The sequence below is a fragment of the Muntiacus reevesi genome, chromosome 3 (assembly GCF_963930625.1).
Source record: "Muntiacus reevesi chromosome 3, mMunRee1.1, whole genome shotgun sequence".
NCBI classification, from domain to species: domain Eukaryota; kingdom Metazoa; phylum Chordata; class Mammalia; order Artiodactyla; family Cervidae; genus Muntiacus; species Muntiacus reevesi.
The window spans coordinates 249493459-249512626 of NC_089251.1; the positions used below are offsets into that span (position 1 = coordinate 249493459).

A 19168-nucleotide genomic window follows, 5' to 3' on the forward strand; every position below is an offset into this window, starting at 1 on the left:
TATGTTTCTGAATAATATCCTTACACTACTCTTAAAATATTTTTTCAAAATGAAAACACTAATTTGAAAAGATACACGCACCCCGGTGATCCTAGCAGCATTACTCACAATTGCCAAGATGTGGAAGCAACCCGTGCCCATCGATAGAGGACTGCATAAAGAAGATATGGTGCATACATATACATTGGAATACTCAGCCATAAATAGAATGAAATTTTGCCATTTGCAGCAGTGCAGATGGATTTAGTGAGTATTTTGCAAGTGAAATAAGTCAGCAGAGAAAGACAAATACTATACTATATCTCTTATATGTGGAATCTAAAAAATAAAACAAACTTGTGATGATAACAAAAAAGACACAGATTCACAGATGTAGAGAACAAAGGTGCTCACCAGTAGGGAGAGGGAAGCAGGAAGGGGCAAGGTAGGATTAGGGGATTAAGAAACGTAAGCTATGGTATATAAAATAAATAAGCTACAGGACACATTGGACAACACGGGAAATATAGCCAATGTTTATAACTATAAATGCAACATAGCCTTTAAAATTTGTGAATCACTATATTGTACAGTTGAAACATATAATATTGTACAGCAGCCAAGTTTTGTTTGTTGTTTAGTCGCTAAGTTGGTCCACCTCTTTGCAACTCCATGGACTGTAGCTGGCCAGGCTCCTCTGTCCATGGGATTTCTCAGCAAGAATACTGGAGTGGGTTGCCATTTCCTTCTCCAGGAGATCTTCCTGACCCAGAGATCAAACCCTCATCTGCTTGGCAGTGGATTCTTTACTACTGAGCCACCTGGGAGGCCATATTGACTACACCTCAATTTAAAATGCTTTTTTTCCAGCTTTGTGCTGTGCCTGGTTGCTCAGCCTTGTCCGACTCTTTAGGGCTTCCCTAGTAGCTCAGCTGGTAAAGAATCTGCCTACAATGCAGGAGACCCAGGTTCGATTCCTGGGTTGGGAATTCCCCTGGAGAAGGACTAAGTTACCCTCTCCAGTATTCTTGGGCTTCCCTTGTGGCTCAGACAGTAAAGAATCCGCCTGCAATGCAGGAGACCTGGGTCCAATCCCTGGGTTGGGGAGATCGCCAGGAGACTACAGTCCATGTGCTGTGTGCTTCATTGCTCTGTCCTGTCTGGCTCTTTGCAATCCCCATGGACTGTAACCCGCCAGGCTCCTCTGTCCATGGGATTCTCCAGGCAAGAATACTGGAGTGGGTTGCCATGCCCTCCTCCAGGGGATCTTCCCAACCCAGGGATCAAACCCAGGTCTCCCGCATTGCAGGCAGATTCTTTACCATCTGAGATTAGTTTCCTACCACTAATGATGGAGTTTGGCTTTCATAAGCTTCCTGCCTATGTGATATTTCCATTCTTATCTTTGTTGTTTTCCCTGAATTAATACTCTCTTTCATTTGCTTTGTTTTCTGTTTTTGTTCTAGTTTATCCCCAAATCTTGGACAAAGGGGTAAATTCTCTCTGACTACAATCAAATAAATCAAGTACACATTTTCTTGGATACATCCCCTTCCAGAATCTTTCTTTCAACTTACCACAGTCTAGACTGCCTCACAGCTGTAGCCGTATAGCTCCCTTTGCATTCAGCATGTAGATTCCTTGTGCCTCTTTCTGCACTGGATTCCAAACCTTCTCTTCTCGTTTTACCACCCGTTTGTGTGGTACTACCCTTTGAGCAGTAAGCCTCTAGTCTATTGGCTTCCTAATACAAAAAGTCAGAGGAGATCATCTTGTTTGATCTTTGCATCTCCACAAATGTTTTAATCTGTCTTTACATTTGATCAGCAGTTCATCTGAGAATACAACTCTTATATGCAAATGACTTGCCTTCAGTACTTTGGAGGCATTGCTTTGATGTCTTCTTGTTTCCAATTTTGCTGTTAACATTTCCTATGCTATCCTTTGTTATGTGGCCCAAATTTGGGGGGTTTCCTTTCCTGTTTCCAGAGTTCTGAAATTTTATGATTATAAGCTTTGATATCACCCTTTTTTTCACTTACTATGCTAGATACTTGAAAAGCCCTCATATGTGGAACCCCATGTCTTTCTCCACTGTGTTCTTTTCCAGTTTTAACGCCAATGATTTCCTCCCCACCTCTTTCTTCATTCTTTCTTTGTTAAGCTGCTATGATCAAAAGATAAACTTTCCAAACAGGTTATCTGAATTTTTCATCTTACTTTTTCCAGTCATATGTTTATTTTAAAAATCTGATTGCTGGGAATTTTTCTCAACTTTATCTTCCAACCATTCTACTACTTTAAAAAAATTTCAGGGATCATAATTTCCAAAAACTCTTCACTGTTCATTGAATACATCTTTTAATAAGTATATTTTTGAGGATCTTTCTTATTTTTTAATGTTTCTTCTGTTCCTGTTTTTCTTCTCTTTCCCCCCAAGTCTGATCCACCCTCCCTTCATTCCTTCCTTATCTCCCCCAGTATTTGACACAATACTATAAAATTAGTCATTGATGAGAAACGACTAATTTATCTTCTTATCAAAAGAATATCACGTCGAAATAAAAAGGTATTGATTGCATGGTTACCCCTAGCCAGTATCAAATTCATTATTTAATATATATTTTAAAAATATTTGTATAATTAGATGTTTTAAATTGAGTGGTGAAACTGTGTGCAAAACCTAAACTTTAGCCATACTTATGATTACTATGATAATTTATGATTACATAAAGGTTCATATAATGTAAGATTGAAAGAAGTTTTCTAAACACTACCCTCTACTAAGTCCAATAAGATCTGTCTCTCTAGAAATGCAAATCAAAACCACAATGAGGTACCATTACACGCCAGTCAGGATGGCTGCTATCCAAGTCTACAAGCAATAAATGCTGGAGAGGGTGTGGAGAAAAGGGAACCCTCTTACACTGTTGGTGGGAATGCAAAATAGTACAGCCACTATGGAGAACAGTGAGGAGATTTCTTAAAAAACTGGAAATAGAACTGCCATATGATCCAGCAATCCCACTTCTGGGCATACACACTGAGGAAACCAGATCTGAAAGAGACACGTGCACCCCAATGTTCATTGCAGCACTGTTTATAATAGCCAGGACATGGAAGCAACCTAGATGCCCATCAGCAGATGAATGGATAAGGAAGCTGTGGTACATATACACCATGGAATATTACTCAGGCATTAAAAAAATTCATTTGAATTAGTTCTAATGAGATGGATGAAACTGGAGCCCATTATACAGAGTAAGCCAGAAAGAAAAACACCAATACAGTATACTAACACATATATATGGAATTTAGAAAGATAGTAATGATAACCCTATATGCAAGACAGAAAAAGAGACACAGATGTATAGAACAGACTTTTGGACTCTATGGGAGAAGGCGAGGGTGGGATGATCTGAGAGAAGAGCATCGAAACATGTATATCATCAAGTGTGAAACAAATCGCCAGTCCAGGTTGGATGCATGAGACAAGTGCTCGGGGCTGGTGCACTGGGATGACCCAGAGGGGAGGGATGGGAGGGAGGTGGGAGGGGGGTTCAGGATGGGGAACACATGTAAATCCATGGCTGATTCATGTCAATGTATGGCAAAAACCGCTACAATATTGTAAAGTAATTAGCCTCCAACTAATAAAAATAATAGGAAAAAAAAAAAAGATCTGTCTCTCTAGACCCTCTCAGCCTGTGAACCTCTCTCCTTGGTGAATGTCTGTGGTTTCAGCTCTAAGGACAAGAAGTTCAAAAGCAAAGAACAAGCAATAAGTCATAATGATTCTCTGATAAATTTTTCAGTCTTTCCAGAATATCTCACGTGCAATTTTATTCAGTTATTCCAAACTTCTCCCAACAAGAAACCTCTGCAAACTGTCCAACTCCTAGTTATTTGGGAAAGAAGAGATTCAATTAGGGAATGGTAAGTGAGGTTGAATTAGTGCTTCTCTGAAAAGGTGTGAGGTTTGAATTTAGGACTGAGCTTCCTAGCCTTTGAGGGGCATTTTGGAGGGCGGAATGTTACAGAGTACAGCAGTTTTCCTGATCTTTCAAGTTGGAACTGCACATTGCTTAATTTTCCAGTGTGGTCTTGCAGTGTTCATGGTGGTGACTCAGTCGCTCGTGAGATCTCTGCTGCTGTGGTCCCTCCTCTCTCAGCAGCTGCCTCACTGTAATCCGCAGGTGTGTGTTACCTTAGCCCTAGCGCCACTCAAACTTCACTGTGTCCGTGGATCACCTGGGATCTTGTAAACATGCAGATTCTGATGGGTTGTGTCTGGGTGGATCTGAAGAGTCTTGGCTTGCAGAAGATGCCAAGTGATGCTGCTGCTGGCATCTGAGGAACTTTGAGTGTTAAGAACATAGGAATAATTAGAAGAATTTGTTCATGCTCCAAATTGTTATTTTTAAAAGTACCCCAGACATGCTGAACTTGCTAACATATTGAATTATCAAGATCTCTTACTGATAATTACAGACCCATGATTTTGCATTTTATTTCCACCTGCAGATGTCCCAGTGAGAACCTCGTCCTCACATCACAGAAGGTGAGGGTTGCAAACAGGTTATGCTTCCCTTGAATTCATGGGGTCAGCACTGATGAGGGCTCTTGGGAAGTCAAGGGAACCATTCACAGCCCCTCAATGTGCCACTCACTTGGGAATTTGGGCATGTTTTTAATGCCCTCCAGCTCTGAGTAACTGGATCTCTATTTTTAAGAGGGCTGCTTGAAGTACTTAGCTTTGAAGCATATGTGAGGGTCCCACTGCTGGCTGGGAGGCTGCCTGTGGACTGAAGGTCTCTGATTTATGGGGCTTCTCCCCTGCCCATTCAGCAGGGAGTCACTTGCCAGATAGTCAAACAGAAATATGACTCATGGTGGTGATAAACATTCTGAGAAGAGGGCATGAAATGTGACTGAGAAAAGAACTGAAAAAGAAAATAACATTTTATTCACTGAGCTACACTCAAGCTTTTCCCTCTGGGGGATGGTGGGTGTCCTTCCTTCCTGTGGGTAGTTGATATAAAAATATGAAGCTTTGGATTACCTGGTGGAACAGGAGATTTTTCATACAGACTGCTTTTGCCTGACATTTTAGAAGGATTGATTCATTTTAAGATACAGATTAGATGGGGGTATCTCCCTTTACAAACCGATTTTATTCTATTTTATTTTTATTAACATTTATTTTCTAGGACTGGGTTGAGCAGCCATTTGTTTGAGATAAAAGACATTTTGATCTGAACTGATGCTTGTCTACATTTGTCTATTTGAGAGGAACAACCTCTGTGAAATTTGAAATGAGAGCTCAGATTAGTTTCTACAGCTATCTAACCAACAGATTAAGAAGCACTTTTAGATTAGACCAAACAAGCAAGGACTGAATTGATTTCCTACTTACTTTATTCTGTAATTCTGAAAGGGTGGACTCCAGACCTTGGAACCAATTAGAAGTACAAAGTCATAAGCTCTACTCCAGATCCACTGAATCAGAAATTCTAGGAATGCAACCCATTACTCTGAATTTTTTCTCCTGAGGTCTGAATTTTTATGATATATACACCTCAACCAGTTATAGAAATGTACAAAGTTAAAAGTGAAAGACCCACCCAACCTCCTCTCCTGAGTGTTTCATCCTTTGTAAAAATAGTTTAGTTATCTTTAATTTCTAATTTTGAAATAATTACAGATTTGCAGGAAGTTGCATAAAACAAATGTACAGGGAGGTCCTCCTTCCAATTTCTCCCAAAGCTGATGTCTTGTATAACTAGAGTACAAGATTCAAAACTGGGAAATTGGCATTGGGCAATCCACAGAACTTATTTAGGCTTCACCAGTTTTCATACACTCAGTTGTGTATGTGTGTGTACTTCTGAGCAACTTTATCACATGCATAGATTTGTACAACTACCGTTACAATCAAGATACACCATTGTTTCATCATCACAAGGCTCCCATGTGTTCTGTCTTTGTAACTATATCCACCCCCCTGTCTTCTACTCCAATCCCATGCTTAACCTCTGGCAACCACTAACCTATTCTTCATCTCTGTAATTACATTGTTTCAATTTTATTTATTATTTATAAGTTTATATTTGTTATATAAATGGAATTGTGTAGCTTGTACCCCTTGGGAATGGCTTTTATTCTTTTAACTCCATATAATTCTCTGAGATTCATCTAGGTTGTTTAATGAATCAGCAGTCCTTCCTTTTTAATGGCTGAGTAGTATTCCATGGTAGGGATGTCCCACAGTTTGCTTAACCACTCATTCATTGAAGTTTCCCATTTTTAACTATTTTTTTCCATTTTTAACTATTATGAATATAGCTGTTGTAAACATTCTTGAATCTGTTTTTGTGTAAACATAACTTTTCATTTCTCTGGGCTAAATGCCAAAGAGTCGTATGGTAGTTGCATATTTAGATTTTTTTTTTTTTTAAACTGCCAAAGTTTTCCAGAGTGGTGGTATAATTTTATATTTATACCAGTAATGTATGAGTGATCCAGTTTCTGGCCACTGTTTTTAATTTTAGCTATCTATTCTGTTAGGTGTGTATTGATATCTTATTGTAGTTTTACCTTGCATATTTCTAATAGAAAGTGATTTTCAACATCTTTTCATATGCTTATATGTCAAATGTATATCCTCTTTGGTGAAATATTGGTTCGTGTTTTCTGCTTGTTTTCTAGTTGAATTGTTTAATTTATTCTGTTGAGTGTTGAGAGTCCTTCAGATGTGTGATTTGTAAATATGTTCTTCCAGGCTGTAGCTGATCTTTTCATTCTCTTAACAGAGTCTTTAGCAGAGCAAAAGTTTTTAATTGTTGTGAGGTCCAATTTATCAAATATTACTTTTAGAGATTATTCTTTTGGGGTCAAGTCTAGGAACTCTTATCCTAGCCCTAGGTCCCAAAGATTTCCTCCTTTTATTTTTTTCTTAAAGTTTTATAATTTTTCATTTTCCATTTAAGACTGTGATCCTTTTGAGGTAACTATGAAAGCAGTGACAGAGGACATCTTTACCTTATTCCCAATTTTGGGAAGAAAGCATTCAGTGTTTTACCATTAAGTATGATATTAACTGAAAATTTTTTGTGGATGCTTTTATCAAGGTGAGAAAGTTCTCATCAGCAGAAACTAGTTTGCTGAGTTTTTAATCATAAATGCCTATTGAATTTTGTTAAATGCTTTTCCTTCATCAATTGATATAATTATATGATTTTTCTTCTGTAACCTGTTATTATATATATATATATACATATATATATATATGTATATATATATATATATATATTTGGTTTTTGAATAAGGAACCAGACTTGCATACCTGGAATAAATCTCACTTGGTTGTAGTAAATAATTTTATATTTTAAGAGGGAGGGGACATATGTATACCTATGGCTGATTCATGTTGATGTTGGGCAGAAGCCAACACAATACTGTAAAGCAATTATCCTTCAATTAAAAATAAATAAATTTTAAAAATTTTAATTTAAAAAATAGCCAAATTCAATTTCTAAGTTTTATTGAGGATTTTTGTGCTTAACTTCATGAGAGATATTTGTCTGTAGGTTCCTTTCTTTAGGGGCTCTTTGTTGACTTTGGTATTATTGTGGCCTCATAGGATAACCTGTTCCCTCCTCTTGTATTCTCTGAAAAAGTGTGTATAAATTAATGTTAATTCTTCTTTAAGTATCTAGAAGAATTCTCCAGTGAAACTATATAGAACCACGAATTTGGGGAGGGGAATTCTGAATTATGAGTTCAATTTCTTTAGTGGTTATAGGATTGATTATTTAGATTATTCATCTTGGCTAACATTTGGTAGTTTGTGATTTTCTAGTGTGGTCAATTTCTTTTAAGTTGTCAAATTTATGTGTCCACCCCCTTATTATTACTTTAATGGCTGCAACATCTGTATTGAAATCTTTTATTTCATTCCTGATATTGGTGATGTGTATCTTATTTTTGTCTTTATCAGTCCTTCTAGAAGTTAATTAACTTCATTGTTTTAATATAGAGAGCTTTTTCTTTATTGATTTCCTCTAATGTTTTCCTGTTTCCAATTTCATTGATCTCTTTTATTATTATTTTGTTCCATATCCTTGCTTAGGGCTTTGTTTGATCTTTTTCTAGTTTCTTGACATAACAACTTAGATTTTCAATTTGAGATGGTTTTCTTTTCTAATGTAAACATATCTTTCCCTCTCAGCAGTATCCCTGTAATTTGTAAATTTGTAAAATAAATACAAATTTATTATATTGTATTTCACTTTCATGTAGTTCTGTGAATTTTTAAAATTTCTTTTTTCTTTTTTGTCTTCCATTTATGAATTATTTGGGAGTCTGTTGTTTTATTTCCAAGTATTTGGAGATGTACCTGTCGTCTCTCTGTTATTAATTTCTGGTTTGATTTTATTATGGCCAGAGAACATATGTAAATGATTTCAACTCTTTTCCATTTGTTGAATTTTGTTTTATGACCCAGTATATGATCTACTTTGGTTTTTGTTTCATGGTTATATGAAAAGAATTTATTCTTTTATTGGGTGGAGTTCTATAAATATCATTTAGATTCTGCTGACTGATGGTTTTGTTCAGTTCTTTGTCTAGTGGTTCTAGCAATTGCTGAGTTGAGTGGTGAAGTCCCTAGCTGTAATTGTGGTAATCTGTGTTTTAACAAGAATTCCAGATGGTTCTGATCACACTGAAGTGTTGGGAAGAAGTACCTTTAGTTATTTGCCAGTTTCAACTTCATGAAAGAAATCACCTTGAAAGGGGTGATGATGATAAATACTACTATAAGTGCTTTGAATATATGGTGTCATTTAATCTCACTGCCTCTGTGGTAGATTACTATTATTGTTTACAGATGAGGAAACAGAACAACAAAGAGGCTAAATAGTTTGCTTAAGATCACAGAGCTAACGGGTAGTAGATTTGGGTCTATGTAGTTTTGATTTCGGAAGTTTACTCTTTTAACTGCCACCCTCTACTGAGGAAATATGCTACAAGGGCCCTGAAGCAAGTTACTTCTCTTGGGTAAATAAGAGTAAAACTCAGCTCTCTCAATTTCTACTGCACTATTCTTCTACCTCACCAGATTGTATAAAAGCATGTCAGATAAATTGAAATTTCTTTTGGACCCTTCCTGTTATCAGTTGGAGTGTGCTGCGACTCATAGCCACAGGAAAGTAAACACATCTAATAATCTCAGCAAACTCTTTTAGGTTTGCCTGCATTTTGAGTCCTTTAGCACCAAATAGGCAGATAAATGTCTTCCCTGGTGACTCAGTTGGTAAAGAATTCACGTGCAATGCAGGAGACGTGGGTGCAGGTCCCTGGGTGAGGAAGATACCCAGGAGAAAGGAAATGGCTATCCACTCCAGTATTCTTGCCTGGAAAATTCCATGGACAGAGGACATTGGCAGGCTACAGTCTGTGGGGTTGCAAGAGTCAGACATGACTTGGTGACTAAACCACCACCACCAGGCAGACAAATAGCTCAGTGCCACCATTACATTAATGGACATGTAAGAATATTATGAATAGCCAAAACAAATATTACCACTTAAGAGATACTTTGTTTCTCACAAGCATATATTATGGGCTGAATTGTGTCCCTGCCCAAATTCCTGTGTTGAGGTCCTGACCCCTAGTAGCTCAGAATGTGACTGTATTTGAAGAGAGGACCTTTAAAGAAATAATTTAGGTAAAATGAGGTCATGTTGATGGGCTCTGATTCAGTCTGACTGGTGTTCTTAGAAAAGAGGAGATAGGACAGAAACAGCACAGTAGGGTGACTTGTGAGGACACAGGGAGAAATTGACCATCAGCAAAGCTAAGGACAGAGGCCTAATAAGAAACCAATCCTGCTGACACCTTAGTCTTGGACTTTCAGCCTCCAGAACTGTAAGAAAAGACATTTGTGTTATTTAAACCACCCAGTCTGTGGTATTTTGTCATGGCAACCTGAGTTGACTATTACAGTGTAATTGTTACAGCCCATAGCGTCTGGGAATATTGATACTTGAGAAACCTTCTGGTCATTAAAAGATTCTTTGTTTTCTTAATATTTGCTTTGCACAGAGCCATTAGCAAGAAGAGCTTTCCAATTCAGCATACAGTGCCCCTTCTGTGTACAATATGTTTCCCTTTATGGTAAGTTCAATTTGAATTTCTCTGTTAAGGACTCCAGAAATATTTCCTTAGTTTGGCTTAGCCCTGCAATCACCAGCTTCTTGAAATCTCAGGCAACTGTAGTAACCAAAGTATTCATAACATGGGCCATTCTTTTGGCTTTCTGTGTCTTTGGGCAAGGCTCTAGATTGAGGTATGGTAGCATGGTAAAAGGACAGGGCGTTCTGGCTGAATAACTGGCCTGTGGCATGGTCAGTAGTGAAGTCATTTTAGCTAGAAGTTGTCTACCTTGAGGAAAATTTCTGTTCTTTACCTAGTGGGGATGTATTAAAAAAAAGAAAAAGACAACTATGCTTTTAGAAAATGAACTTTGGAAAGTAAGCTCTAGCCATTCTTGGGGGCATCAGGGAAACTGTACTCATTTTCTCTTAGGCTCCCACGTGAGGGACCATGACAAATGTTCTTGGGAAAAGGTGCTTTGGAAGGTTCTTTCTACCTAGAACTTTCAAATTTAAGATGCTATTAGAATGTACTTATTATTTGCCAGTTTATCTGAAAACTGTTCATTACTATTCATAACTATTCATTATTCATATAAAAGCCCTTCTGTTTTGCCCCCCAAACTCAAAAGAGTATGGAAACTTTTTGCATAATGTTTCCTGTTTTAGGTCTTCTGAAAAATAGCATGAGCAAGAACATCACTTTTCTTTTGGAATAAAATGTGTGTATGGGTGAAGGGAAGGAGTCTGGATACCCTGCACATTTATTTCTCAGTTTTGTCATAAATATCAGGACATAAGATAAAAAACAATGCTGCCAAACACTCACCACCAGAGAATTCTTCAAGTAGAGTTATACTGAGGCAAAAAGCAGGTTGACAATTCTGATGGAATGTAAAAGATTTTAATAACTTTCGACCCATAAAGCACCAGGAAGTGACATAAATGACAACCATAATAAAAAAAACCCCACAATTCCAACATGCTCCAGAATTTCTAATTGTGTCAGGTTTTAAATAAGTTTTGGCATCTTTAAATCCATGAGGTACTAGGAAGCTGTATAAAACAACAAGAATATTTTTTTAAAAATTCTGAAGGGATCCAGGAGTTCTAATTGTGTCAGATTTTATATGATTTCTGTGTTTTTCTAGGGTAAATAACATAGAGTTAATGAACATACATACAATTCACTAAATATTTATGATCATATGTTGGTTGGATGAAAGACTAGGAAAGAAAATGCATATTTTTAAGCATTTTACTGTAGCAACCATTTCCAGGACCACGCACTGAAGTGCAATACTCATGGAGCACAAGTAAGTTGTTTTTGTGCCAGCTAGTTCTAAGCAATTACTGCTGGCAGTGGTAATAATGTTGTGAACATAAAACTTCCTTTGTTTAAGGTTTCTGACGAATGCCTGCTTGTCTGGGAGAAGCCATCAGTATGTTTCTGAGATGGTGCAGGATGTGGGGTTCCTATTTGTCACACCGGATCGGCTGCGTGGGGTGGAGGTGTTCTCTAATGCATTTCTTCAAGTGCTGTTTTCTCTCTAGATAATAGGTAGACAGATCCTCCCAGAGAGCAGGGCGGCATAGGCTCCTTAAACCAACGGCAGGCCTGCTGGCTCTGGGTGTGTGAACTGTGAAATAAAAGGCGCAGGGCAAAAGTGGCCCACGACACGCTCAAGGGCGGCTCTCTTCCTCACGCTCAATAATACTCTTGAAGTGGTGGCTTAACATGTTGAAAACGATGTGAAACTTTAAGAGCAACAAGTCAAATAGATGGTGAGGCTCCGGGGATTTGTAAAAGGATACGGACCTTTCTAGCGCAGATTAGTGGGTCATCAGTACAAATGCAGCTGTGCTCAGCCATGACCAAGTCACCGCCCGGGATGGGCTCGGAAGCCAGCTGGGAGGCGGGTGCCCCGGGTCCTCTTGCAGCTGCAACCCAGCGCGAAGGACCGCCGTTTCAGCCGGCACTCGGGGAAACCTGAACCTGCCCGACCGCCCCTGGGCCGCCGAGCCCGGCTGCCATCCGCCTTCTTAACGCCTCCCCAGGGCTCTGCCGCGGGGGCTGGGGGCTGGGAGAGCGCCTGACCTGTGACTCTGAGATTGCACCGATTCCGGCAGCCCCGGGGAGACCCTTTTCATGCCTGAATCCAGCTGCCCAGAATCGTGCCTGGCGGGTAGAGGACCTGGCTTCAGGGTTTGACTCCAGGTCTTTGAACAAGTCACGTAGCTCTGAGTTTCCCCCAGGCCCCCGTCCCACCCTGAAGGTACCTCTAGGAGAGTCTTGGCGTGGTCCTTTGATTTGACCTGGTTGCAGTAACCCTTGCAGAAAGGTGCATATCATGTTCAAAGAGCTTCCAGTTCTATGACACAGTAGTCAGGACTGCAGCGGTGTTGACACCTAGTAGTACCCAGGACTCTGTTTCCCATGAAATAAAAATGAGAGTTTTTCAATGGTAATTAAACTTCTGGTAGTCAGGTGAGAATTACGCTATTCAAACAAGCCCTGGGTAGAGGCAGATATCAGCTACCTGGTCCATGTAAGTTGGAAAATTTGTTAAATGAGATGTTATCCTTCCGTGACCTCCCCTCCCCTCCAGTGTCCACCCAGAATGGGACAGAGATGCGAGGGCTGACAGGTCTGGATTGGGTCTGGGATCCTGGGTGGCAGTCCTGGATCTGCCAAGAAGGATCCTGGCTGGTCCCATGACCTCTTTAGAACCTCAGTTTTCCCACTAAAACTGAGACATTGAACTAGGAGGATTTCTGAGCTATGCTGTGTTTTCCAAGATGCTATTTTAAAACTATTTGAATTCTTCAGGAGACAGCCCTTATCAAAATGTAAGTCACTGTGACTGGAGTCATCGTGTGTGTGTGCTCAGTCACATCACTCTTTGCAACCCTTTGGACTGTAGCCTGCCACCTCTTCTGTCCTTGGGATTTTCCAGGCAAGAATACCAGAGTGGGTTGCCATTTCCTTCTCCAGGGGAACATCCAGACCCAGGGATCGAACCTGCATTGCTTGCACTGGCAGGCAGGTTCTTTAATCGCTCAGTCATGTCTGATTCTTTGTGACCCCATGGACTACAACATGCCAGGCCTCCTTGTCCATCACCAGCTCCCGGAGCTTGCTCAAACTCATGTCCATCCAGTCGGTGATGCCATCCAGCCATCTTATCCTCTGTCAGATTATTTATTGGAGTCATTAATAGCAACTAAGTTATTATATAGACTCAGAGTGATTATAAAAAGCTTGTTCATTCTGTAGAAAACTGAGGATCCATTTATAAGTTTAGAAAGCAAAAACCACAATGATGTTTAAAATAAGATTACTTTGTAAAATGCATACATACAACAAAGACAACCCAGAAAATAATGAAAGTAGTTGTAGTGAATGGTAGAAATATGGGTGTGGCTTTTTATAGAAAAAAATTCTGAACATTTTATTGACTACATTTATTATTTTTCTCAACAACTAATAACAGACTTCCAAAAAGCTTTTCTCTTTAGATTTACTTTGGGGAGATAGTTATGCTGCCCTTAGAAAAACTTTATTAGGCTGTGCTTAGTACATTATGTAGAAAATAGTACACTTATATATGCCTATGGAGTCACCGCCCTTACCACACAGAACAAAAAATACAGATGCCTGCTATTGTCATTCCCTATACATAAAGAAAATGGCAACCCACTTTAGTATTCTTGCCTGGAGAATCCTATGGACTGTAGTCTGCCAGGCTCCTCTGTCCATGGAATCGCAAGAGTCGGACATGACTTAGCGACTAAACCACCACCACCACCATACATAAAGGAGGCAGAGATAGTCAGTCAAGAAACGCGGCATGTTACATTACCATAACAGAACAGAAACCCAAGATGAGGATAGAGGTACTATTTATCAACCCACCGAGAACCATGATTCTGTGAATTTTCATGTCTTCAGCACTATCAGAGTTTAGATAATTCCAAAATTCAATGCTTTTTCTTGGAATTTTACCTTTGGAGGGCTTGTTAGTAAAACTCAGAAGTAGAGTTTAGGAGGTGGGAGCCTGATGGGGACCAGACGTAGGTATGAGAAGCTGTGAAGTGTCTACACCCCAAATGGCAACAGAAGGCAGGGAAACCTTGACTCAGAGGGTATCCTAAGTGTAAAGATGTTCATCTTCTCCACGTCTGTTCACTTTTTTGCAATCCATAACCCTGGCAACACCAGGTGAGTTCTATCTAGTATATTTCTGCAAATGCCATTCCTGGTCGGGAATCCATTTGTCTGATTTTAAATTAAAAATTTAGTTGTAAATAACACAGCAATCTGGATGACATTATTTGCATTAATTGTGTTTCTTTTCACCATTAAGCAATGTGTTTCTCCTTTAGTCTCTCCCTGCAAGTATTTATTATTAAGTACCCGTCTTTGTAGAAAATAAAATTATGACTTCTTATTAATAGCATGAAAGTGAACCAGAGTATCATTGAGGGTGAAGAATATAGCGTTTCTTTCTTTTCTCTTTTTTTTTTTAATTCAAAAGCTAAAAGCAGTCTGGGTTTCTAAGGTTAATAGGAGACAGAAAAGTGTGACTAATATTTACTCTCCTATGTTGTACTCAGTCGCTTAGTTGTGTCCGACTCTTTTTGACCCCATGGACTGTAACCCTCCTGGCTCCTCTGTCCGTGGGGCTTTTCAGACAAGAATACTGGAGTGGGTTTCCATTTCCTCCTCCAGGGGATCTTCCTGACCCAGGGATTGAACCTGCGTACCCTGCACCTCCTGCATTGCAGGTGGACTGAAATCTACCCTATTCCAGGCTCTGTGCTGCATACTTGAAGTATTTCATCTCATTACCCCTCATGCCAGCCCCTGAAATGGACATTGTTCTCCCCAGTATACAGATGAGATGCTTAAAGTCATTGAACTGGGAGTCAAGCTACATCTGAAATGGGTAACAAGGTAGGGGCCGTACACTCTGCAGTTTAAGAGAGAAAAAGAAGCCTCCTTCATTGGAAAATGCTCTTATATTGCTCTTAAGACACCACTCTGCCACATGCTGATGGAAGAAAAATATGTATTTGTGAATTAAGGAGAACTTGAAAGAGAATGAGTTATACTGGAAAAGAGTGCTGAAATCAAAGTTATTTTAGCACATCAGACTTGTGTGTAATAAAGAAAATTATGTATTTGAGTCCTAGTGTATGAATTTTGGCTTGAGAATGTGGGAAATTTGGGGTAGATACTCTGGGCGTGGTTTCCTGGAAAAGGCCTCATTTACTCTCCTCCATCTCCCCTCTTACTCAAGCCTGGTTTGCCTCCCTCTCCACCCTGCCCAGAAGCTGCCAGGGTCCCCTTCACGTCTCATTTGCAGAACCTGTCACCCTTCTAACGACTCTCCCCCATCTGTCTTCCCAGCTGGGTTGGAGGTCCCAGGAGTGCTGGGACTGTCTCTCTCCTTCACCACTCAACGCTGCATGCAGGACCTGAGGAAAAGCCACAAATGGAGGCCCTAGGCCTTGGTCCACTCCCCCTTTATCTTCCATTTCTGAACACCCCAGCATTATACTCAAGCTCCATCCATCCTTCTTTGCCTACCATAGCTAGTCCTTTGCTTCCTCCTCAGGGGTGTTTGGGCAGGGAATTCTGGGGTCTTGGGTACTGGAGCCTGGCTTAAAAGGGAAGGAAATGAGCCTGAACAAGGTCTCTAGATGGTGGGGCCCGGGCGCAGGTAGTGGTTGTCGGGGGCTAAGGGAGATGCTGCCAACACTCCAGAAACACTGTTGAATGGATGATTATCAATTAATATGCTGAAGCAGAGTCACAGAGAGAAAACATGAAGGTGACCGCTGGGGCCTGAATAGAGGGAGGCCATGCAGGGGTTCAAGAGTCCCTGAAAGAGAGAACAGTCTGCAGGGGCAGGAGGCATGGTGGCTCTGTTGGAACACTCATTGTAATAGATTGTACTCCTGCTATTATTTTCATTATTTTTCTATAAACTTTAAGGGCATGCAGAGAAAGTTCCATCTACCTGGGTGCCTAATAAAGAGATAATCTCAGGCCATCTCAGAAATGACTCAAACCAATAGAAGCTGGGGCCTTCCCAGGTGGCACTGATAGTAAAGAACCTGCCTGCTAATGCAGGAGGCATAAGAGATGTAGGTTCAATCCCTGGGTCAGGAAGATCCCCTGGAAGAGGAAATGGCAACCGAGTCTAGTATTCTTGCCTGGAGAATCCCATGGACAGAGGAGCCTGGCAGACTACAGTCCATGGGGGTTGCAAAGAGTCGAATATGATTGAAGTGACTTAGCACACCAACACACACACAAAATAGAAGCTGGGTTCATGAGAAATGACCTGAACCCCCAGGTTCTTTCCTTGTCTGTCACCAGGAGTTTCTAGATCTACATGGCATTGCTAACTCATACCTGACACCATGTCTAAAGTTCACATTATAGGTGAAATTGCAAGGCAAACTAAATTCATTCTTGGTCATGTTGCCCCAGGAGGGCCTATGAAGTAGATACCAAACTGCACCATCCTCATAAAGCAAATGTAAAACCCAAACAGAAACCTTGGTTAAATGAAAACAAAATCATCTTTCTCACAACTTGACCACTGCTCTATAAGGTTTTGAAGTCAAAATTTAGGGATAGTGTGAAAACAAGAAGAGCATCTTCATGAAACAGTAGAGAAAATTCCTGGAGATGAATCACAACTCCATTCGCTTTCCTTGATTCTTTTAAGAATACAAAATGATTCTGAGAGATTCAGAATGGACCTCACTTACAGAAGGAGAAAAACAAAAAGGGAATGTATATTCAGTAGACAGGAACTCCATTAAAAAAAAAGAATTAACAATTACTTAGAAGTCAGGAAGCCAATTTTAAAATCAATACATTGCTTGAGCAGGATACCATGATGTAGTGTCAAAGTAGGAAGCATTATCAAAGCTACATTTACTTCACATCAGTCCTTAAGTAGTCTGGTTAGTACTGAAACATCACAGAGAGGAAGGTCTGTAAGCAGAGTTACAATCTGACCTAAATCTTCACACTCTACTAACCAAACCTTCTGATATAGAACAGGGCTGAAAATTAGATCTTAAGCAGCTTTTCTACTCACATTTGCTTAGTTTTAACCTAACTGTAAAAGAACCTCTCCATCTTCGACCTGCCCCCATCCATAGAATAAACAGTGTAATTACAAACAGGATCAACCACAGAACTGGGTCCCTTGTGTCCCACTCAGATTCTTGGTGGCATTGCACAACACAATCTGAATGCTATTAAAGGGGAATTGGAAAACAAAGGAGGGTTTAAAATAAATTACATGAAATGAATTTTTGCCATCTCTGCCTTAGTTTGTGAGAAATTCAATGTCAGCCCCATATGTACATCACTGAAGAATAATTTCGCCTATCCAGCTGAAGGGACAGGAGTATATTTAATTTGTGGAAGAATTCACTGTCATTTGCGTGATGGCTATCCTGTCGAGGAGGTACTTAGGAAAGTGTACTGAGAGGAACTGAGCCAGATTGCTGGAGAGAGCTACAGAGCAGGAACCAAGTTTCTCTTTCCAATGTTTGGTACAAAGCCTGTCCCCATTCGTTTTAAATTACTAAGAAAGTAAACATTTTGGTAAATGCCTCTGAGAGATTTATAGGTGACCCTAAATGCAATCTACTTGGTGACTGACTCAATTTTAATTCCTTTGGTTCTTGGTTGCGGAAAGGGCAACATTGTTACCACTTGCCTGGTCAAAGGTTACATTTCCTGCCCTCCATCAACTGGGCCTGGACATCTGAGTGTTTTTAGATACTAGTCAGGTCACCTTCCAAGGGGAATCACTCAAGCTAACCATCTGATTAAGGGGCCTCTGTAATGAATACTGCTACCAGGTATGCAATTAACCTGCCTCTAGCTTTCTTGGTTTAATGAAATGCATGTTAGATGCTTGTGTGTGTAAGAGCTCAGTGAGCAAAAGCACCCAGGAACTAGAAAGTTCAATACCTCATTCTTTAAAAATTTTATATTTTAACCACATTTTAATTAAACTTCAAAAAATATGAAGTTTTTGTGCTCACATTGCAAGGGATTTGGAAACTCAGAGTGCTGCTTTTGGGTCATTGTTTTTCCAAAGACATTCCCACCAGCCCAGCTTTAATTATCCACTTGCAGAGGTGCCTATGGCAGTGATGTGGGTACTGTCCCCAAGATCTCCATTAACAGAGTTTTACTGAGTGCTTACAAGGCCAAGCCCTTCCTTAAGCTTTTTACTTACTGAAGACTCATAACTGTTTTCACTCAAGAGAACACTGAAGTACAATGAAGAGACTGGTCTAAGCAACAGAGCAGCAGAGCCAGGATTTGAACCCTGGCAGCTTAGAACCTGTGCACTTAGCCATGACCCAGATTGGCTCAGAGAAAAAGGGCAAAGCCCTCGAAAATCATTCTGCTATTTCCAAAATCCTCCTTCTGCTTCTTTGCTCAGAAGCAGCTCTCCCCTGGCCTGTAGTTACTATCACACTGGACATGAACCATCACCCCAACTCGAAGCAGAGATCTACCATCATAACTGATCATCTCCAGAACTTAGCATGTGCCCTGAGATGGTACTGCTCAGGTGTTTGCTTGTTAGCCTGCCCAATCCAGCTCGGTTCCCCCACTGCACTAATTATCTTAGGTCCATGGTCCAAGCTAGTCTGATTGGAGTTCATCCAAGTTCTTTTTTTTCTGAAGCTTAAAGAAAAGAGGATGGTTTTCCTGTGGCCTTGAGTCTGGGAGGCAGAATCTGCAGAAATAGCTGCACCATCGTGGACCACTGTGAGCCTGAGTGGGGCATCAAGTGCAGAAAAGCAGAGCTCAGCTAAGAGGGCTGGGTCCTGGGGATATCCTGAAGCCTCGGTCCAGCTGGGTCTGACTCAGGCACTACCCTGGACTTCTCAGCTGTTACAAGTAATTCCCTTTCTGTTCAGACTTTGCATTGGGCTTTCTGACACTTGCCTCAGAAAGGAGTCCTCCGTTCTGCCACTGA

At 40.2% G+C, this 19168-nt stretch overlaps 1 non-coding gene across 1 annotated transcript; it reads left to right on the plus strand.

Moving 5' to 3' along the window:
• The first annotated feature begins 896 nt into the window (after positions 1-896).
• Positions 897-968, plus strand: TRNAC-ACA (transfer RNA cysteine (anticodon ACA)). Its single transcript has one exon. It is a non-coding gene; the product is annotated as a tRNA-Cys (tRNA).
• Positions 969-19168: the final 18200 nt, after the last annotated feature.